This window comes from Mytilus californianus, unplaced genomic scaffold (genome assembly GCF_021869535.1).
Source record: "Mytilus californianus isolate M0D057914Y unplaced genomic scaffold, xbMytCali1.0.p SCAF_6, whole genome shotgun sequence".
NCBI lineage: Eukaryota > Metazoa > Mollusca > Bivalvia > Mytilida > Mytilidae > Mytilus > Mytilus californianus.
The window spans coordinates 82,339,029-82,345,717 of NW_026262712.1; the positions used below are offsets into that span (position 1 = coordinate 82,339,029).

The 6,689-nt window shown below is 33.9% G+C and overlaps 1 long non-coding RNA gene across 1 annotated transcript; it reads left to right on the forward strand.

Annotated features, from left to right (window-relative positions):
• Nucleotides 1-289: 289 nt before the first annotated feature.
• Nucleotides 290-2,896, forward strand: LOC127705854 (uncharacterized). The gene is made up of 2 exons (XR_007984070.1): nucleotides 290-469; nucleotides 2,741-2,896. It is a non-coding gene; the product is annotated as an uncharacterized LOC127705854 (long non-coding RNA).
• Nucleotides 2,897-6,689: the final 3,793 nt, after the last annotated feature.

Consider the following 6,689-nt stretch of genomic DNA (forward strand, 5'->3'; position numbering starts at 1 on the left):
ATCGAAAATCTGTTATTAATTGAATTATTGTTGAAGGATTGACCATACTTGATTATAGTCCTTACTTGACAAATGCTCATTGAATCTGTACACAATAGCTCACACTTTTACGTGACACCCAAAGCAGCGGCGTAATACACATACAAATGTATACATGTACACCATGAAAACTTTAGTTACGGAGAAAGTATAAATGACCTTCATTCAGTAAACACAACAAACCATTTATTTGATGTAAGTTCAAGTGTTTCAACTTTTTATATTATCATTTGTGCATCTTAATAATACTGTAGTTATTCTATGGACAAACACGACTGAAAAGATTCAGAGAATGTGGATTCAATACTTGTTTCAGAGAATGTTTGGAGTGAAAATTACAGCACACCGACAGAAAAAGTGCTACGCTTACAACATGACGGAGTCGGAGCATTCATTGATACATACCCCTAGAGGCCTGACATCAGTAGAGGTATTTATTGGTACAAATTTGTATACAAGAATATTACAAGGTCAATTTACAGTGGAAAACTAAAAAAAAATATAAAAATCGGGTATAGTTCGTTTTACGAAAATTTGTGTATTACATTTTAAGACGGTTGTTAGCTGACCTTAGTATGCAAATATTGTTTTAGATCTATATATCAAAATCTAAAACCTTTTCATATATGTTGATCAATTTGACCAGTTTAAATGTAATCAAATATAATCCTATTATAATTCAGTCTTTAGAAATATTTTACATGAAAATTATATAATACTGTCTGAGTCTAGTGTTCTTATCTTCAGTTTTTACAGATAATGCAATTGTAACTCAAACTAAAACTTTAACTTCTTCATGAAATGTTGACCGTAGACGGGTTGAAGTGATCTTTTCGGACCTTTTTTTTATGCACACACACTTCCAAATATATCTGTTTTGAGAGTACCTGATGGTTCCCTCGGAAAATCTTACATAAAGTTTTATGCATAATATCTTGTCGTGTCGTTTGACTATTTCATATAGTCGTCACTGGTCATCCTTGCAGCCGATGGAAAATTTTAACACTGTTGAGTAGTATAGAGCAGGACATTTTGACCCTGCAGATAAGTGTTGATGACAAAACATAATGTAGGAACTATTTTGTTTTAAATATGTACTTCTTTCCAATATGTTATTTTTTACCGGGCCCGATTTGGTGGTAATACTTCATACAAAGTATATCCGAATCATTTTGCAAAGAATTCCGCTCAAACCGGTGCTAGGGGCCGACTTAAACTTGCAGTGAGGTGAGAGTTTTTTGTTGTTTTTTTTTCCTCCGTGTTGAATGCCTCATTGTGAGTTTGAGTTGAAGAATAGCAATACAAGCACTGTTCCTTTGCTTTTTGTGTGTTTTTTGCTGTACATGTACTGATTTTGTGTCATGGATGAATACCCCATGTCCTATGTTTTTCTATTATGTATCTGGATTTTGTGTTATATAACGGAACCAAGCATTCTTACTGGTATGCAATAAGGTATAACTGAAACAAATGTTCTGCCTGTAATGAAATTAAGGATGACGGAGATGTGAACAATATAAAGAATGATAACTAGTGAAAAACGGCAATGCACATTCTTACTGGTATACAATAAGGAATAATTCTTAAAAATCAAATTAAATAAGGATCTACGACAAAAAGATAAACAGGTTCAAAACACTACGTAGAAAACTAAAAACTGAGGAACGTGAACTCGACAAAAATACATGGGGTTCTCTGGAAGGGTTAGCTAATCCTGATACACTAGTGGCACCAGTCAAAAAGGAAAGGTAAGGGCTGATGTGCTGAAAGATTTTTTGTCATTTTGGAGTTGAATAATCAACTATTATGAAACCTCGGGTGTATCATTTCACATAGAAGGTTATATTGAAAAATGTTACGAGAAACCCATCTTACATTTTAACGGTGGCATTCCTTATGAGGTACTTGACATATATATGACTAATATGACAAGCCGATTGGTAAACATTCACATTGACTCTTATGGTTAATATTTTACCTCAGACTTGATTGAATCTATATTTTAAAGAAACTCAGAGAACCTTGTGAGGTACTTCTTCAGTCTTGCATATTTTCATTGGATTAAAACGATGACCGATATCGCCACTAGTTTGGGATATAGTTTTACACTGACACCTTAGGATACTCAACAATCGGAATGTTCCTAAAAAAATTAAACATAGAATTACAAAGGTTAAGTGACATAAATAGTGTTCTACCGAACTAAAAATTCGACTGACTCTAATACCAAAGAGAAGTTTTACACAACAATATTAAAATGTTCTTGAAGAGAATCCTATTTAACGCAAAAGAGATGGTATTTAGAAAAAAAAAGCAAAATATACCTTGTGATGTACCGAATGAGTGCTGTGCACTTTAAAACAATATGGAGATAACTTTAACTCATACATTGCATTACATAGATTCAAGGCGATTAAACAATTCCAATCATGTGAAAGCTGAAAGATGCAAAGTTTGATGATTTCTTCTTTCGTTTCAGATAAAAATATATTAGCTTCATTCCTTTTTATATATGTATATAGTACACATAGTATATCTAATTTTTTGTCAAAACGAATACATTATAAGTTTTATGATAGATGTCATAAAAAATTATAATAAATGTACAAGTTACTTTTTATAAGGCTATTCGTAAAATTTACACACTTCTATTCCATAGATTTATTACTAGTATTAATACTCTTATTTTTTATATTTGCAGTCGAAGGTTCTAACATTGGTTACAAATGGTACACATCTTGCGCATATAACTCATAGAGAATCGATTGATCAATTCAGTCGTAACTTCGGGCATTTTTGTGGAAATTCAATGGTTTATCTTTTGAACTGAATCTTGTATAATAAAGAAATAGTCGTATGTTTGATTTTTTCCCCATCGGTTGTTACTGTCAAACAAATTGTACTGGTTCGATCCTGCTAGATCTGTTTTGGTAGAAAAGCTCTCCGAAGTGAGTCTCTTTATATTATACTGAACTGCAAAAGAAACGTCGTATTTTTCGAAAACTCAAATTTTCAAATACATTGAAAAAAAATATTTACTTATTTTGGTTTAGGTAAATTGTACGACTTTGCCCCCAGCAGAGCTATAGAAAAACAGTACATTAACGGGTGTTACACGGACACTTTTTAGATGATACACGGACACTTTTTAGTTGTTACACGGACACTTTTTATGAATAGAATCACTCGTGCATGATCAGTGAGTTCATGGGCACTTTAAATTTCAATTAGATTTGAACTTTTTTGTTTCACCGACATATTTCCTGTCTTTTTAATTAAAATATTTACGTTAGCATCAATAACTATATTTTTTTTCAAACAATTCCAGTAACTATTCATATTAGTACACTAAGGGATTGACCATTTAACTTCAAAAGGTGGGTTATGGTTTTTTCCTAAAAAAACATTTTGATCCCCAATTTTATGAGAAAAAATATATAATATATTATATAGTTGAAAAACTAAATAATTTTCTTACTCAGAAAAGAACACACCCCCTTTTGAAGCTAAATGGTCGGTCCGTAAATGTTTTTTTTTTTTCAATATATGGACATGAATAGTATTCTGGACAATGCTGAAAGAAATGCTGGTACCAACGTTTATACTTCAATAAAAAAGACAGGAAATATATATAAAAAAATCAAATATAATCAAAAGATAAAATCCCTATCAACTCACCAATGCACGATTGATCCTATAAATAAAAAGAGTCCGTGTAGTACATGTTCAAATAGGCAGCAAATCTGGAAGAAAATCATTCAACTTATGTCATCAATTTTGGACGGTAAGCTCTGATTGGATCATATAATGACAAGTGTTTAATCCTGATCAACACTATCAGAGACATATAAAAACCTATTAGCATGATTTTTAATCCAAAATATATGCCTATATGTATCTAATAACAAGACAAAATCCATTTTTTCATAACATTTCATTCACTAATGAGATAGGAAATTCATTCTTTTGATACACTTATATTGTTATTGAATTCATATATATTGAATTCATATATTTGGCGGCAAACGTACGATTTTTACGATTTTTTTAGGGGGAATTAGGGGGGGGGGGGTGTGTGTGGGGGGGTAGGGGGCTGGATTGGCACATCCTGCATTCTTTCAACAAAAAAAGGATGAAGCCTGTTTATTTTAAATTTATTTTAACCCCCCCCCCCTTTTTCCCACAATAAAAATCAAATGGTAGCTTGCTTACCTCTGAAATCTTTTTTTTATACATTACTTACTTGCGAAGTTGCATTTCAAAAATTCTCAAATGTGTATAACATTCACCTTTAACTGAAATGGTTCTTTTTATAAAGTTATTAGATTCTTGAATTTTTTGAGAAAAAAACTCTCGGCTGAAGGGAAGTGAGAAACAAAATTGAGTTTAAACTGTAACTTACATTAACTGGTATATGGCCATTAAGTTTCTAATATCTTTAGTTTTGCTACCTCTTCTAAATGCAAAATGTACTTCTTCCTTCTTGAAACGTCGTACAAGTCAGATACAAAACAAAGGTAACTAAAAACAGGCCGGAAACAACCTGCCGTTTAGTTTGTCTGCACTTGTAGTCAGGTCAAGGTCCTCGGCTATCGCCTCGGACCTTGACCTGACTACTCGTGCAGAAAAACTATCCGACAACGGTTGTTACCGGCCTGTTTCTTTGTTACCTTTGTATTGTATCTAATACTTACCTTTAAATTATGCTAAGATTATGTTTAAATCTCCGTTACGGTTGACTGCGTTCATTAATTCGGTCGTCCTAATATTGGTTTCGCTGGGTCCGTGGGACACGTTCCGCAGTCAAATTTCATGATGATGATATGCACGTTGAATCCGTGCCTCATTTAGGGTATTTAAGAGGTTTTTGTGTCATCATTATCTGTTTGATGCAGTACTGATGCAGAGACCAATTAGTGATGATACAGTCCGGCGTCGATTGAATTCTCGTAACTTGAGTTGTCGTCGTCCTGCCAGAGGTCCTATTCTCACACCACGTCATCGCCGTGAACGACTACAGTGGGCCACCCATCGCCAAATTTGGCGACATCAGCAGTGGAGGACGGTTATCTTTTCAGACTAAAGCCGTTACTGCATTTCAAATGCAGATGGCAGGACACGAATCTGGAGAAGACAGGGCGGAAGACATGCTGATAACTGCATGATGGAAAGAGATCCATGGGGAGGTCCAAGCATTATGGTATGGGGCGGAATCGGCTTGAACCATAAATTAGGGCCTGTTGTCTTTGCAGCCCGGTATACCCATCAAGTTCTACGACCACATGTTGTGCCACATTTTGCACGCTATCAAAACAACTCTTTTCAGCATGACAATGCACGTGCGCATACTACAAGAGCTACAAGGGACTTTCTACAGCAAAACAACATTACAATTATGCCTTGGCCTGCTCTTAGTCCGGACTTAAACCCCATAAAACATCTATGGGACGAGATTCAGAGAAAACTGAATGACGTCCACCCAAGACCGACAACTGCTGTGGAACTTCATGCATCTTTTCTGCAGGTGTGGGCTAGGATTCCTATGCACTTTATCAACCGTCTGATTCATTTTATGTACAGGAGATGCCGGGCCGTAATTAACGCTAATGGAGTACACACACGCTACTGACTGGTGACCTGTATTAATTAATCCTGTGATATGGTGGTGAAAAACTTTATCAATGAACAGTGAATGAACTGAAATATTGTGAATTTGTTAAATAACAAGGATTTTTATACGCCCATTCAATAAAAAATATAGTATTTATTTTTGCATCATTTTTGCCTCAAATTATTGCGACGTTTCTTTTGAGGTTCAGTATAATACTCAGTCCCGTATCGTTTATCTTGCTTGTCGCAAGAATTGTCAAAATTTTGATTTACGGATTTATTACCAAGATAAAGATTAACACAATGTTATAATGAACAGACAAAGAAACAAAAGATCCGTTTGTATACATTTGTTGCAATGATTTACCGTGATTTCCCAGTGAAATCAAAACCGATAATTTCACATGTGAAATTAAAACCGATAATTTCACATGTGAAATTAAAACCGATAATTTCACATGTGAAATTAAAACCGAGAATTTCACATGTGAAATAAACCTGATAATTTCACTCCTCTGTGGTCATACAACAATGGATGATGTCAAGACGTTGTCGATGACGTTGCATCAATACAATTGAGATTGCGCAGAAAAGGATATATTTCCTTTCATTTTTGACTTTATTTCCATTAAAAAGTCCATGGTCCATGTAATAAAAAGAATAACTAATCCAAGAATTAAAATATCGAAAAATATTCAACTCGTGAACGAACAACACTGATAATAAGATAAAGGCTTACACAAATATTGCCTGAATAATCATGACGGTATTGATGAAAATAATTATATAGATGTCATATCTACAGTTAAATATATACCATGGTCAATGCTTTTGTTTTGTCTTGCCAATTTCAATAACAAAATGAACACGTTTAAAGGGTTGCTGAAAATACCAAAAGAATCATCAAACTCATATAAGTTGAAGATAAACTGGCAATGATATGACACAAAAAAAAAATGAAAAACGATAAAAAGGCAAACAATGAGTCTACCAAGACTACATAAAAACTGACGAATGAGTAACAAAAGCCCTACCAAAAA